General features: G+C 29.5%; 1 protein-coding gene across 12 annotated transcripts in view; it reads left to right on the top strand.

Moving 5' to 3' along the window:
- The first annotated feature begins 4,731 nt into the window (after positions 1–4,731).
- Positions 4,732–16,992, top strand: part of LOC108021871 (protein argonaute-3) — a 448,633-nt gene continuing 436,372 nt past the window's right edge. For 7 of the 12 annotated variants that reach the window (XM_050890174.1, XM_050890189.1, XM_050890178.1 and 4 more), the window contains exons 1-2: positions 4,732–4,967; positions 15,821–16,056. The gene's annotated coding sequence lies outside the window, so the exon portion shown is untranslated. Of the gene's footprint in view, positions 4,968–5,938; positions 6,039–15,820; positions 16,057–16,992 lie in introns of those variants that run through there. The other 5 variants (XM_050890176.1, XM_050890192.1, XM_050890190.1 and 2 more) reach the window with 2 other exon arrangements.

Genomic DNA, 16,992 nt, shown 5'->3' with positions numbered 1-16,992 from the left:
TTATAATTCCGAAAAATAATTTTCGTAAGTTTTTGCTTTAACAGTATTCTCCAGAAATAAAAATATACGTATGCAATGTGTGTATGCCTTATCTACTATAAGATACAATTTTCACAAAAACGTACATTAAGTTCTAGAAATCCAAAGTTCTTTAGCAAAGTCATCAAATTTTTACGTTCCCTGCGTTTTGTCTTTAACATGATATACATATGTATACTCAATAAACATAACTTAGTAGTCTAATTTAAGACACTTAAATGAGTATTATTTAATTTAATTTTTATCACGGGATTCTGGATGATGGTCAATAATGAATACAATTTTTATTTTAACGTCCAGACGGATGGAAAAAATATTTTTAAATCGATCCGTTCATCAAAAAAATTATTAGCAATTAATTTGTAACTAAGCAAAAATGTATGATAATAACAAGTGTAGTGCTAACTATCGAGATGCAACCTTTACAAAAGTCTGAAATCTATTATTAAGTGAAAACGAGTAGAATCGGACAACTATATCGTATAGGAGGAATAAAAAAAACCTTGATGTTTTCTAACATATTAAATGATTAAAATGCCTTTGAATTTTTTTTAATGAAATCACTCGTTTAGTCCGAATCCTGATAGCCAGCGGATTGTTATTTTTTTTTTTTACAACCCTTACTTTATCGTGCTCTAACTTCTAGTGTTTATTTTGTTTTACTCAAATTTAATTAACTAATGTACATAAACATTACCTAAATATATGGAATTTCAAATTGTATCTTTTAACCGTTAGTTGGAAAAAATGTTCGAAATACATTTAGACAAACAGTTTTAACACGGGATGACCACCTTAAGTGCAAATAGAACTTGGCGGTCAGCCATGGTCTCTTGTAATTGAATTTTTTTTAGTTGCCAGTTTTGCTAAACTAATTACATATTAATGAGTTCCTATACAATGTTTAAATTAATAAATTTGTACCATAGGTACAAATTAAAAAATAAGTAATCAACTGAAAAACATGAAGCGTTTTTTGCAACGAGCCACAAATAAAATTTGGCATGAATTAAAAAAATTGCCGCAATTTTTATCGTTTTTTTTTTATTTTAATAATTTCATGTTAAATTTTACTTTCTTCAGCAAGTAACATTTTCCCGATGAATCCAGTATTCCTTCATCGGTTTGAATGATCAAATCTTGTAAACCTACCATATCTTGGACGATGATGTACTATGGTCAGTACAATCAAATGGTCTTTACGACACCAAGCAATGTTTTTTATGCTTATGCTTAACTTTAGTAAAACCATGTAAAAATTTTAAGGATTGTTGCTGACTTCATTTATTAAAAAAATGACTTTATTCTATTTTTAGACTATTTTTTTTTAACTCTATAGTTAGAGTAGTCCAATTTTTATTAAATTGAATTCAAAATTCTTAAAACTTCAAAAAATGTTATTTCCAAGCTTAGAAGGTTATATGTGAAAAAACACGAAAGATATAATTTTTTCATATTTTCTGACTAATTTTGAGATCGTTTCTATGGCAGCTTATGATATGGTTTGGTTGTCCGATTTTGATAAAATTTAATTCGAAATTCTAAACCAATTAAAAAATGTTATTTCCAAGCGTAGCAGGTTATATGTAAAAAAAACACCAAGGATACAATTTTTCTTTATATTTGACGACTAATTTTGAGATCGTTTCTATGGCAGCTATATGATATGGTTGTCTGATTTTGATAAAAATTTAATTCGAAATTTAAAACCAATTAAAAAATGTTGTTTCCCAGCATAGGAGGTTATATGCTGAAAAGCACCGAAGATTTAATTTTGTGTATATTATTTTACCACTATCTTTCGATCGTTCCTATGGCAGCTATATGATATAGTCGTCCGATTTTGATAAAATTTAATTCAAAATTCAAAACTAATTAAAAAATTTTACTTTTAAGCTTAGAAGGTTATATGTAAAACAACACCAAAGATATAATTTTTTTTAAATTGTTTCCCCTATAGTTCCTATAAGATATAGTTGTCTGATCCGGCTGGTTCCGACTTATATATTACCTGCAATAGAAAAAAGACTTTTGGGAATGTTTCAGCCCGGTAGCTTTAAAACTGAGAGACTAGTTTGCGTAGAAACGGACGGACAGACGGACATGGCTAGATCAACCCGTCTAGTGACGCTGATCAAGAATATATATACTTTATGGGGTCGGAAACGTCTCCTTCACTGCTTTGCAAACTTCTGACTGAAATCATTATAGCCTCTGAAAGGGTTTTTTTCATTTTTTTCAATTCATTTCAATTCAATACGTATTTCTAAATATTTTCAAAAAATCATACAAAATATAGAAATTTTTTTTGAAAAATGTTTTTGCAGATACTATTATTTTTGTTTTAACAATCGTTTTACATCAAAATATTTAAATTTTCAAGTCGAGAAAAAACATTCAAAAAGTGGATTTTCTCACAAATTCGGAATTTTTAATAAGTACTGAATGGGTTAAGAAAAGTAGTGCATCATTCAAACGGAATTTAAATGACCTTTCTGTTGATGCCAAAAGTTAAACGAAGCAAGTTCAACTTTTCTTTTGTCAAAAAAAAAACTTTTGTCAAAACTTATGCCGACTAGTGTAATACTTTAAAATATGAGTTTTACTTTATTTATTTCGGCATGTATAAACTACGCGCCATTAAAATAATAATTAAAAATGTTAATGCCTATTAAACCTGGTGATGCGCACTACCATTCTAAAGTTCTGCTAAAAATAGTAATACTCCACGCGCATATACTAAATTTACCAGAATTTTTTCTTTAGGTCTATTAGAAGTTTTCTTTTACAGCATACCAGATCATCGGGCCATCCTGAGTTCTGCCTGTGGCTTAGACAATAGAGTTCACAACAGCGACGATTTTTGGTCTATATTTTTTATTATTTTTATATTTATATTATTTTTGATCATAAAAGTATAAACAAAATGATTTTTAAAAAATTCTTGTTGCAGTTACTAATTTTTTTGTTGTAAGAAACTTTTTGCATTCAAAAACTTCATTTAATTTTCAAGACGAAGGAAAAAGTTATAGAAGTAGATTTTCACAAAATTTAGTCATTTTCAATAATTCTAAATAGGTTAAAAAAAAGTATTGTATCATTGAAACGTCATTTAAATTACCTTTTCATTGATGCCTGATTTTATAAAAGGTGAGTTTCGACCAGCGTATAAAAGTCGGAACCAGACGGATCTTATAGCTTCGAAAGGAATATACGGAAAACAAGAAAGGAAGTTAACTTCGGCTAGCCGAAGTTTGTATACCCTTGCAGTTATAAAAAATAATCAATAATTTTATCAAATTGAATTCGAAATTCTTAAAAATATAAAAATTTATATTCCCAATATTATAAGATAAAATGTCAAAAAGACCGAAAGCTATAATTTGTTTCACATTATTTCCCACCAATTATCCGATCGTTCCTATGAATTTGATTCGAAATTCAGAAATACTTAAAAAATGTTATTTTCAAGCTTATAAGGTTATATGTTTAAAAACACAAAAGATATAACTTTTGTTTCATGTTTTCCGACTAATTTTCCGATCGTTCCTATGGCAGCTATATGATATAGTCGCCCGATTTTGATAAAATTTAATTCGAAATTCAAAACCAAATAAAAAATGGTGAAGGTTATAAGTTAAAAAACACCGAAGATATCATTTTTCAAAATTATTTTACCACTAATTTTCCGATTATTCCTATGGGAGCTATATGATATAGTCAGAAATTCAGAAATTCAGAACTAATTTAAAAATGTTATGTCCAAGCTTAGAGAAGTATATGTTAAAAAATACGAAAAATATAATTTTTTTTTAATTTTTTCGCCGATAGTTCCTATGGGAGCTATAAGATATAGTTTTCCGATCCGGCTGGTTCCGACTTATGTACTACCCGCAATAGAAAGAAGACTTTTGGGAAAGTTTCAGCCCGATAGCTTTAAAACTAAGAGACTAGTTTACGTAGAAGCGGACGGACGGACTGATCCAGAATATATATACTTTAGGGGGTCGGAAACGACTGCGTTTCAAACTTCTGACTGAAATCATTATACCCTCCGTATAAAAATGGTGTGTTTCACATATAATTTCCTACTCTTGGAATAAACCTTTTTTTATTTAGTTCTGAGTTTCGAATTTAATTTTACCGAAATCGGAGCATTATATCATAGTCATCGGAACGTTCGAAAAATTATGATACAATAATACATCAGAAACGTCTCCTGCAAACTTCTGTAAGTAAAATGTAAGCAAATAAGTTTTTACTTAAATTCAATATTTTCAAAAGTAAAAACTCGTTGGAAAAATGCAATATTTCCAAACTGGTGACAGTTCATGCAAAAATGAATTAAAGAAACAAGTGAAATCCAAAGTGACTTCAAAAATTTTCATTTGAATTTTCACTTATGAAAAAGCGGATAATTTCAATCGTGCAAGGTGCCATTCACTTCGCATTCACAAAGTGATTCACAAGTGAAACTTTTTTCGGAACTAAGGGGATGATACATGGATTCAGGGTGAAGATTTTTCGACTAGCGGAACTTTTAGCCGATCTTAGGCTGAAGAATAGTACTAGTAAAATCGAAAAAGCTTTTGTCTGGTTTGATTTTCAACGCCTCACTCAGATGAGATAACAAAATACAAGATTTGGCGAGTGATGGTTTAACAAAATAAATTTTTGGCTGTGTACTTTTAGAAGCGGTGTAGAAACCAAAATATAGAAAAGAAAGAAAATCCAAAAGCCACGACAAAGACGCCATCATGAGGTCACATATAGCAATACTGCAACACTGCAAATCCACAGGCAGTGCTGGAATCCAATCCAGCCTTCCATTTTTAAACTTTGGTTTCGAGGCGGGCTTCTGCACGGACACAGCCATAGCCGCATACTTACCTCGCTCACTCCTATAAGTGTTCGAGGTTTCCGTCGCTGTGAGTTCTAGCCTAGTTCTTTAGGAAAAACTGTTCTCTTACACAAATAGTATACATTAATGTTGTATATGCACATTGGTTGATTTCGTAAGTTACAAATAAAAAAACATAAGTCTGATATTGGCGATTTTTTGTCCTAAAAATATTTTTTATCTGACAATAAAACTAACGGTAATTTCATTTTTACCGAGAGAAATGACAAAAAAACCTGTGCACGTTCCACAAAAATATTAATTTTTACTCTTAAATCGCGTCTAATTGTCGTTTAATAAAATGAATATTAAAAATAAAGGTATAAACCTTAAACTGAGTAATTGTTATGTCATTTTGTGTTGTTTTATTGTTTTAATGTTAGTGTTTCTTCAGTGAACCTTTTAATTGTTGTATTTTTGTACATAGATAGATTTTAGATAAAAAAAAAGGTGCCAATTTCGTCTCACCCTTTGATGAAACTTATTTGTTAGTACTAGATAATGTTTTTTTATTCTACGTTTTAAAGTTCGAGCTCCAACTTTTTGCCACTTTCTGCCTTGTACGCTCCTTTGTGTTTTGTTGTTTTCGTCATATTCGATTGTGCTTTGAAATCTCAGTTGGTCAGAAATCGTAGCATTTCCGATGTTTTAAAAGGCAAACATCGACGTTAAACCGAAAAATGTTTAATTGTGAATTTAAAATTGATTTTTAAAAAAAAATAAATTCTGAGATTTTACTTAAGTTAAAAGTATGCAATTGAATTTAAGTGTTAAAAAGTCATTTTCTAGTATATTGCTTCCTTGACGAATGCTTGTTTTTATTATTTCATTTATCTTATTGGGTCCATAATAGCAGTACGACAATTTTTTACTGAATATCTTCCATCTGGAAGTATTTTTGGGCGCCTCTGCTATACTAGATCAACCAGTGTGTGATATGGTGAAGTGCCCTAATTGGTATTTTAAGGACAAATGCTAACCGATAGCACTTAATTTTAAGTTTTTGCAAATGTCTTTCACAAGGTTTAAATTGTGTCACGCTTTGTTTTCTATAATCCAAATCAATAAAGATAGCTTATAATTCCGAAAAATAATTTTCGTAAGTTTTTGCTTTAACAGTATTCTCCAGAAATAAAAATATACATATGCAATGTGTGTATGCCTTATCTACTATAAGATACAATTTTCAAAAAAACGTACATTAAGTTCTAGTTCTAAGTTCACATTTTTACGTTCCCTGCGTTTTGTCTTTAACATGATATACATATGTATACTCAATAAACATAACTTAGTAGTCTAATTTAAGACACTTAAATGAGTATTATTTAATTTAATTTTTATCACGGGATTCTGGATGATGGTCAATAATGAATACAATTTTTATTTTCCACGTCCAGACGGATGGAAAAAATATTTTTAAATCGATCCGTTCATCAAAAAAATTATTAGCAATTAATTTGTAACTAAGAAAAAATGTATAATAACAAGTGTAGTGCTAACTATCGAGATGCCACCTTTACAAATGTCTGAAATCTATTATTAAGTGACAACGAGTAGAATCGGACAACTATATCGTATAGGAGGAATCAAAAAGAACCTTGATGTTTTCTAACATATTAAATGATTAAAATGCCTTTGAATTTTTTTAATGAAATCACTCGTTCAGTCCGAATCCTGATAGCCAGCGGATTTTTTTTTCCAACCCTTACTTTATTGTGCTCTAACTTCTAGTGTTTATTTTGTTTTACTCAAAATTGATTAACTAATGTACATAAACATTACCTTAATATATGGAATTTCAAATTGTATCTTTTAACCGTTAGTTGGAAAAAATGTTCGAAATACATTTAGACAAACAGTTTTAAGACGGGATGACCACCTTAAGTGCAAATAGAACTTGGCGGTCAGCCATGGTCTCTTGTAATTGATTTTTTTTTAGTTGCCAGTTTTGCTAAACTAATTACATATTAATGAGTTCCTATAAAATCTTTAAATTAATAAATTTGTAACATAGGTACAAATTAAAAAATAAATAAACAACTGAAAAACATGACGCGTTTTTTGCATCGAGCCACAAATAAAATTTGGCATGAATTAAAAAAAATTGCGAAAATTTTTATAGTTTTTTTTGTTTTTAATAATTTCATGTTAAATTTTACTTTCTTCAGCAAGTAACATTTTCCCGATGAATCCAGTATTCCTTCATCGGTTTGAATGATCAAATCTTGTAAACCTACCATATCTTGGACGATGATGTACTATGGTCAGTACAATCAAATGGTCTTTACGACACCAAGCAATGTTTTTTATGCTTATGCTTAACTTTAGTAAAACCATGTGAAATTTTTAAGGATTGTTGCTGACTTCATTTATTAAAAAAATGACTTAATTCTATTTTTAGACTATTTTTTTTTTAACTCTATAGTTAGAGTAGTCCAATTTTTATTAAATTGAATTCAAAATCCTTAAAACTTCAAAAAATGTTATTTCCAAGCTTAGAAGGTTATATGTGAAAAAACAAAAAAGATATAATTTTTTCATATTTTCCGACTAATTTTGTGATTATTTCTATGGCAGCTATATGATACAGATGTCAGATTTTTATCAAATTTAATTCGAAATTCAAAACTAATAAAAAAATGTTATTTCCAAGCGTAGGATGTTATATGTAAAAAAACATCAAAGATACAATTTTTCTTTATATTTGACGACTAATTTTGAGATCGTTTCTATGGCAGCTATATGATATGGTTGTCCGATTTTGGTAAAATTTAATTCGAAATTTAAAACCAATTAAAAAATGTTATTTCCAAGCGTAGGAGGTTATATGTAAAAAAACATCAAAGATACAATTTTTCTTTATATTTAACGACTAATTTTGAGATCGTTTCTATGGCAGCTATTTTGTCCGATTTTGATAAAAATTTAATTCGAAATTTAAAACCAATTAAAAAATGTTATTTCCCAGCGTAGAAGGTTATATGCTGAAAAGCACCGAAGATTTAATTTTGTGTATATTATTTTACCACTATCTTTCGATCGTTCCTATGGCAGCTATATGATATAGTCGTCCGATTTTGATAAAATTTAATTCAAAATTCAAAACTAATTAAAAAATTTAACTTTTAAGCTTAGAAGGTTATATGTAAAAAAACACCAAAGATATAATTTTTTTAAATTGTTTCCCCTATAGTTCCTATAAGATATAGTTGTCTGATCCGGCTGGTTCCGACTTATATATTACCTGCAATAGAAAAAAGACTTTTGGGTATGTTTCAGCCCGGTGGCTTTAAAACTGAGAGACTAGTTTGCGTAGAAAAGGACGGACAGACGGACATGGCTAGATCGACCCGTCTAGTGACGCTGATCAAGAATATATATACTTTATGGGGTCGAAAACGTCTCCTTCACTGCTTTGCAAACTTCTGACTGAAATCATTATAGCCTCTGAAAGGGTTTTTTTTTTCATTTTTTTCAATTCATTTCAATTCAATACGTATTTCTAAATATTTTCAAAAAATCATACAAAATATAGAAAAATTTGTTTGAAAAATGTTTTTTGCAGATACTATTATTTTTGTTTTAACAAACGTTTTACATTCAAATATTTAAATTTTCAAGTCGAGGAAAAAAATTCAAAAAGTGGATTTTCTCACAAATTCGGAATTTTTAATAAGTACTGAATGGGTTAAGAAAACTAGTGCATCATTCAAATATATATATATATTACCTGCAATAGAAAAAAGACTTTTGGGAATGTTTCAGAAACGGACGGACAGACGGACATGGCTAGATCGACCCGTCTAGTGACGCTGATCAAGAATATATATACTTTATGGGGTCGGAAACGTCTCCTTCACTGCTTTGCAAACTTCTGACTGAAATCATTATAGCCTCTCAAAGGGTTTTTTTCAATTCATTTCAATTTAATACGTATTTCTAAATATTTTCAAAAAATCATACAAAATATAGAAAAATTTTTTTTGAAAAATGTTTTTTGCAGATACTATTATTTTTGTTTTAACAAACGTTTTACATCAAAATATTTAAATTTTCAAGTCGAGGAAAAAAATTCAAAAAGTGGATTTTCTCACAAATTCGGAATTTTTAATAAGTACTGAATGGGTTAAGAAAAGTAGTGCATCATTCAAACGGAATTTAAATGACCTTTCCGTTGATGCCAAAAGTTAAACGAAGCAAGTTCAACTTTTCTTTTGTCAAAAAAAAAACTTTTGTCAAAACTTATGCCGACTAGTGTAATACTTTAAAATATAAGTTTTAGTTTATTTATTTCGGCATGTATAAACTACGCGCCATTAAAATAATAATTAAAAATGTTAATGCCTATTAAACCTGGTGATGCGCACTACCATTCTAAAGTTCTGCTAAAAATAGTAATACTCCACGCGCATATACTAAATTTACCAGAATTTTTTCTTTAGGTCTATTAGAAGTTTTCTTTTACAGCATTCCAGATCATCGGGCCATCCTGAGTTCTGCCTGTGGCTTAGACAATAGAGTTCACAACAGCGACGATTTTTGGTTTATATTTTTTATTATTTTTATATTTATATTATTTTTGATCATAAAAATATAAACAAAATGATTTTTAAAAAATTCTTGTTGCAGTTACTAATTTTTTTGTTGTAAAAAACTTTGTGCATTCAAAAACTTCATTTAATTTTCAAGACGAAGAAAAAAGTTATAGAAGTAGATTTTCACAAAAATTAGTCATTTTCAATAATTCTAAATAGGTTAAAAAAAGTATTGTATCATTGAAACGTCATTTAAATTACCTTTTCATTGATGCCTGATTTTATAATACGTAAGTTTCGACCAGCGTATAAAAGTCGGAACCAGACGGATCTTATATCTTCCAAAGGAATATACGGAAAACAAGAAAGGAAGTTAACTTCGGCAAGCCGAAGTTTGTATACCCTTGCAGTTATAAAAAATAATCAATAATTTTATCAAATTGAATTCGAAATTCTTAAAAATATAAAAATTTATATTCCCAATGTTATAAGATAAAATGTCAAAAAGACCGAAAGCTATAATTTGTTTCACATTATTTCCCACCAATTATCCGATCGTTCCTATGACAGCTATATGATATAGTCGTCCGATTTCAATAAAATTTGATTCGAAATTCAGAAATACTTAGAAAATGTTATTTTCAAGCTTATAAGGTTATATGTTTAAAAACACAAAAGATATAATTTTTGTTTCATGTTTTCCGACTAATTTTCCGATCGTTCCTATGGCAGCTATATGATATAGTCGCCCGATTTTGATAAAATTTATTTCGAAATTCAAAACCAAATAAAAAATGTAGGAGGTTATAAGTTAAAAAACACCGAAGATATAATTTTTCAAAATTATTTTACCACTAATTTTCCGATTGTTCCTATGGGAGCTATATGATATAGACGTACGATTTTGAAAAAATGTAATTCAAAATGCAGATCTAATTGAAAAATGTTATATCCAAGCTTAGAGAGGTATATGTTAAAAAACACGAAAGATAATTTTTTTTAAATTTTTTCCCCGATAGTTCCTATGGGAGCTATAAGATATAGTTTTCCGATCCGGCTGGTTCGGACTTATATACTACCTGCAATAGAAAGAAGACTTTTTGGAAAGTTTCAGCCCGATAGCTTTAAAACTGAGAGACTAGTTTGTGTAGAAGCGGATGGACAGACGGACATGGCTAGATCGACTCGTCTAGTGACGCTGATCAAGAATATATATACTTTATGGGGTCGGAAACGTCTCCTTCACTGCTTTGCAAACTTCTGACTGAAATCATTATAGCCTCTGAAAGGGTTTTTTTCATTTTTTTCAATTCATTTCAATTCAATACGTATTTCTAAATATTTTCAAAAAATCATACAAAATATAGAAATTTTTTTTGAAAAATGTTTTTGCAGATACTATTATTTTTGTTTTAACAATCGTTTTACATCAAAATATTTAAATTTTCAAGTCGAGGAAAAAAATTCAAAAAGTGGATTTTCTCACAAATTCGGAATTTTTAATAAGTACTGAATGGGTTAAGAAAACTAGTGCATCATTCAAATATATATATATATTACCTGCAATAGAAAAAAGACTTTTGGGAATGTTTCAGCCCGGTAGCTTTAAAACTGAGAGACTAGTTTGCGTAGAAACGGACGGACAGACGGACATGGCTAGATCGACCCGTCTAGTGACGCTGATCAAGAATATATATACTTTATGGGGTCGGAAACGTCTCCTTCACTGCTTTGCAAACTTCTGACTGAAATCATTATAGCCTCTCAAAGGGTTTTTTTCAATTCATTTCAATTTAATACGTATTTCTAAATATTTTCAAAAAATCATACAAAATATAGAAAATTTTTTTTTGAAAAATGTTTTTTGCAGATACTATTATTTTTGTTTTAACAAACGTTTTACATCAAAATATTTAAATTTTCAAGTCGAGGAAAAAAATTCAAAAAGTGGATTTTCTCACAAATTCGGAATTTTTAATAAGTACTGAATGGGTTAAGAAAAGTAGTGCATCATTCAAACGGAATTTAAATGACCTTTCCGTTGATGCCAAAAGTTAAACGAAGCAAGTTCAACTTTTCTTTTGTCAAAAAAAAAACTTTTGTCAAAACTTATGCCGAATAGTGTAATACTTTAAAATATAAGTTTTACTTTATTTATTTCGGCATGTATAAACTACGCACCATTAAAATAATAATTAAAAATGTTAATGCCTATTAAACCTGGTGATGCGCACTACCATTCTAAAGTTCTGCTAAAAATAGTAATACTCCACGCGCATATACTAAATTTACCAGAATTTTTTCTTTAGGTCTATTAGAAGTTTTCTTTTACAGCATTCTAGATCATCGGGCCATCCTGAGTTCTGCCTGTGGCTTAGACAATAGAGTTCACAACAGCGACGATTTTTGGTTTATATTTTTTATTATTTTTATATTTATATTATTTTTGATCATAAAAATATAAACAAAATGATTTTTAAAAAATTCTTGTTGCAGTTACTAATTTTTTTGTTGTAAAAAACTTTGTGCATTCAAAAACTTCATTTAATTTTCAAGACGAAGAAAAAAGTTATAGAAGTAGATTTTCACAAAAATTAGTCATTTTCAATAATTCTAAATAGGTTAAAAAAAGTATTGTATCATTGAAACGGCATTTAAATTACCTTTTCATTGATGCCTGATTTTATAAAAGGTGAGTTTCGACCAGCGTATAAAAGTCGGAACCAGACGGATCTTATAGCTTCGAAAGGAATATACGGAAAACAAGAAAGGAAGTTAACTTCGGCAAGCCGAAGTTTGTATACCCTTGCAGTTATAAAAAATAATCAATAATTTTATCAAATTGAATTCGAAATTCTTAAAAATATAAAAATTTATATTCCCAATGTTATAAGATAAAATGTCAAAAAGACCGAAAGCTATAATTTGTTTCACATTATTTCCCACCAATTATCCGATCGTTCCTATGACAGCTATATGATATAGTCGTCCGATTTCAATAAAATTTGATTCGAAATTCAGAAATACTTAGAAAATGTTATTTTCAAGCTTATAAGGTTATATGTTTAAAAACACAAAAGATATAATTTTTGTTTCATGTTTTCCGACTAATTTTCCGATCGTTCCTATGGCAGCTATATGATATAGTCGCCCGATTTTGATAAAATTTATTTCGAAATTCAAAACCAAATAAAAAATGTAGGAGGTTATAAGTTAAAAAACACCGAAGATATAATTTTTCAAAATTATTTTACCACTAATTTTCCGATCGTTCCTATGGCAGCTATATGATATAGTCGCCCGATTTTGATAAAATTTATTTCGAAATTCAAAACCAAATAAAAAATGTAGGAGGTTATAAGTTAAAAAACACCGAAGATATAATTTTTCAAAATTATTTTACCACTAATTTTCCGATTGTTCCTATGGGAGCTATATGATATAGACGTACGATTTTGAAAAAATGTAATTCAAAATGCAGATCTAATTGAAAAATGTTATATCCAAGCTTAGAGAGGTATATGTTAAAAAACACGAAAGATATAATTTTTTTTAAATTTTTTCCCCGATAGTTCCTATGGGAGCTATAAGATATAGTTTTCCGATCCGGCTGGTTCGGACTTATATACTACCTGCAATAGAAAGAAGACTTTTTGGAAAGTTTCAGCCCGATAGCTTTAAAACTGAGAGACTAGTTTGTGTAGAAGCGGATGGACAGACGGACATGGCTAGATCGACTCGTCTAGTGACGCTGATCAAGAATATATATACTTTATGGGGTCGGAAACGTCTCCTTCACTGCTTTGCAAACTTCTGACTGAAATCATTATAGCCTCTGAAAGGGTTTTTTTCATTTTTTTCAATTCATTTCAATTCAATACGTATTTCTAAATATTTTCAAAAAATCATACAAAATATAGTAATTTTTTTTGAAAAATGTTTTTGCAGATACTATTATTTTTGTTTTAACAATCGTTTTACATCAAAATATTTAAATTTTCAAGTCGAGAAAAAACATTCAAAAAGTGGATTTTCTCACAAATTCGGAATTTTTAATAAGTACTGAATGGGTTAAGAAAAGTAGTGCATCATTCAAACGGAATTTAAATGACCTTTCCGTTGATGCCAAAAGTTAAACGAAGCAAGTTCAACTTTTCTTTTGTCAAAAAAAAAACTTGTATCAAAACTTGTGACGACTAGGATAATACTTTAAAATATAAGTTTTACTATATTTATTTCGGCATGTATAAACTACGCGCCATTAAAATAATAATTAAAAATGTTAATGCCTATTAAACCTGGTGATGCGCACTACCATTCTAAAGTTCTGCTAAAAATAGTAATACTCCACGCGCATATACTAAATTTACCAGAATTTTTTCTTTAGGTCTATTAGAAGTTTTCTTTTACAGCATTCCAGATCATCGGGCCATCCTGAGTTCTGCCTGTGGCTTAGACAATAGAGTTCACAACAGCGACGATTTTTGGTCTATATTTTTTATTATTTTTATATTTATATTATTTTTGATCATAAAAGTATAAACAAAATGATTTTTAAAAAATTCTTGTTGCAGTTACTAATTTTTTTATTGTAAGAAACTTTTTGCATTCAAAAACTTAATTTTATTTTCAAGACGAAGAAAAAAGTTATAGAAGTAGATTTTCACAAAAATTAGTCATTTTCAATAATTCTAAATAGGTTAAAAAAAAGTATTGTATCATTGAAACGTCATTTAAATTACCTTTTCATTGATGCCTGTTTTTATAAAAGGTAAGTTTCGACCAGCGTATAAAAGTCGGAACCAGACGGATCTTATAGCTTCGAAATGAATATACGGAAAACAAGAAAGGAAGTTAACTTCGGCTAGCCGAAGTTTGTATACCCTTGCAGTTATAAAAAATAATCAATAATTTTATCAAATTGAATTCGAAATTCTTAAAAATATAAAAATTTATATTCCCAATATTATAAGATAAAATGTCAAAAAGACCGAAAGCTATAATTTGTTTCACATTATTTCCCACCAATTATCCGATCGTTCCTATGAATTTGATTCGAAATTCAGAAATACTTAAAAAATGTTATTTTCAAGCTTATAAGGTTATATGTTTAAAAACACAAAAGATATAACTTTTGTTTCATGTTTTCCGACTAATTTTCCGATCGTTCCTATGGCAGCTATATGATATAGTCGCCCGATTTTGATAAAATTTAATTCGAAATTCAAAACCAAATAAAAAATGGTGAAGGTTATAAGTTAAAAAACACCGAAGATATAATTTTTCAAAATTATTTTACCACTAATTTTCCGATTGTTCCTATGGGAGCTATATGATATAGTCGTCCGATTTTGATAAAATTTAATTCGAAATTCAGAACTAATTTAAAAATTTTATGTCCAAGCTTAGAGAAGTATATGTTAAAAAATACGAAAAATATATATTTTTTTTAAATTTTTTCCCCGATAGTTCCTATGGGAGCTATAAGATATAGTTTTCCGATCCGGCTGGTTCCGACTTATGTACTACCCGCAATAGAAAGAAGACTTTTGGGAAAGTTTCAGCCCGATAGCTTTAAAACTAAGAGACTAGTTTACGTAGAAGCGGACGGACGGACTGATCCAGAATATATATACTTTAGGGGGTCGGAAACGTCTCCTTCACTGCGTTTCAAACTTCTGACTGAAATCATTATACCCTCTGTATAAAAATGGTGTGTTTCACATATAATTTCCTACTCTTGGAATAAACCTTTTATTATTTAGGAATAAACCTTTTATTATTTAGTTCTGAGTTTCGAACTTAATTTTACCGAAATCGGAGCATTATATCATAGTCATCGGAACGTTCGAAAAATTATGATACATATACCTTATGGGGTCGGAAACGTCTGCAAACTTCTGTAGGTAAAATGTAAACAAATAAGTTTTTACTTCAATTCAATATTTTCAAAAGTGAAAACTCGTTGGAAAAATGCAATATTTCCAAACTGGTGACAGTTTATGCAAAAATGAGTTAAAGAAACAAGAAAGTGAAATCCAAACTTACTTCAAAAATTTTCATTTGAATTTTCACTTATGAAAAAGCTGCCAATTTCACTCGTGCAAGGTGCCATTCACTTCGAATTCACAAAGTGATTCACAAGTGAAACTTTTTTCGGATTCAGGGTGAAGATTTTTCGACTAGCGGAACTTTTAGCCGATCTTAGGCTGAAGAATAGTACTAGTAAAATCGAAAAAGCTTTTGTCTGGTTTGATTTTCAACGCCTCACTCAGATGAGATAACAAAATACAAGATTTGGCGAGTGATAGTTTAACAAATTAAATTTTTGGCTGTGTACTTTTAGAAGCGGTGTAGAAACCAAAATATAGAAAAGAAAGAAAATCCAAAAGCCACGACAAAGACGCCATCATGAGGTCACATATAGCAATACTGCAACACTGCAAATCCACAGGCAGTGCTGGAATCCAATCCAGCCTTCCATTTTTAAACTTTGGTTTCGAGGCGGGCTTCTGCACGGACACAGCCATAGCCGCATACTTACCTCGCTCACTCCTATAAGTGTTCGAGGTTTCCGTCGCTGTGAGTTCTAGCCTAGTTCTTTAGGAAAAACTGTTCTCTTACACAAATAGTATACATTAATGTTGTATATGCACATTGGTTGATTTCGTAAGTTACAAATAAAAAAACATAAGTCTGATATTGGCGATTTTTTGTCCTAAAAATATTTTTTATCTGACAATAAAACTAACGGTAATTTCATTTTTACCGAGAGAAATGACAAAAAAAACCTGTGCACGTTCCACAAAAATATTAATTTTTACTCTTAAATCGCGTCTAATTGTCGTTTAATAAAATGAATATTAAAAATAAAGGTATAAACCTTAAACTGAGTAATTGTTATGTCATTTTGTGTTGTTTTATTGTTTTAATGTTAGTGTTTCTTCAGTGAACCTTTTAATTGTTGTATTTTTGTACATAGATAGATTTTAGATAAAAAAAAAGGTGCCAATTTCACCTCACTCACCCTTTGATGAAACTTATTTGTTAGTACTAGATAATGTTTTTTTATTCTACGTTTTAAAGTTCGAGCTCCAACTTTTTGCCACTTTCTGCCTTGTACGCTCCTTTGTGTTTTGTTGTTTTCGTCATATTCGATTGTGCTTTGAAATCTCAGTTGGTCAGAAATCGTAGCATTTCCGATGTTTTAAAAGGCAAACATCGAAGTTAAACCGAAAAATGTTTAATTGTGAATTTAAAATTGATTTTTAAAAAAAAATAAATTCTGAGATTTTACTTAAGTTAAAAGTATGCAATTGAATTTAAGTGTTAAAAAGTCATTTTCTAGTATATTGCTTCCTTGACGAATGGTTTTTTTCTTGTTTTTATTATTTCATTTATCTTATTGGGTCCATAATAGCAGTACGACAATTTTTTACTGAATATCTTCCATCTGGAAGTATTTTTGGGCGCCTCTGCTATACTAGATCAACCAGTGTGTGATATGGTAAACGTGCC

This window comes from Drosophila biarmipes, unplaced genomic scaffold, assembly GCF_025231255.1.
Source record: "Drosophila biarmipes strain raj3 unplaced genomic scaffold, RU_DBia_V1.1 ptg000017l, whole genome shotgun sequence".
Lineage (NCBI taxonomy): Eukaryota > Metazoa > Arthropoda > Insecta > Diptera > Drosophilidae > Drosophila > Drosophila biarmipes.
This window is presented reverse-complemented; position numbering and strand designations above follow the sequence as displayed.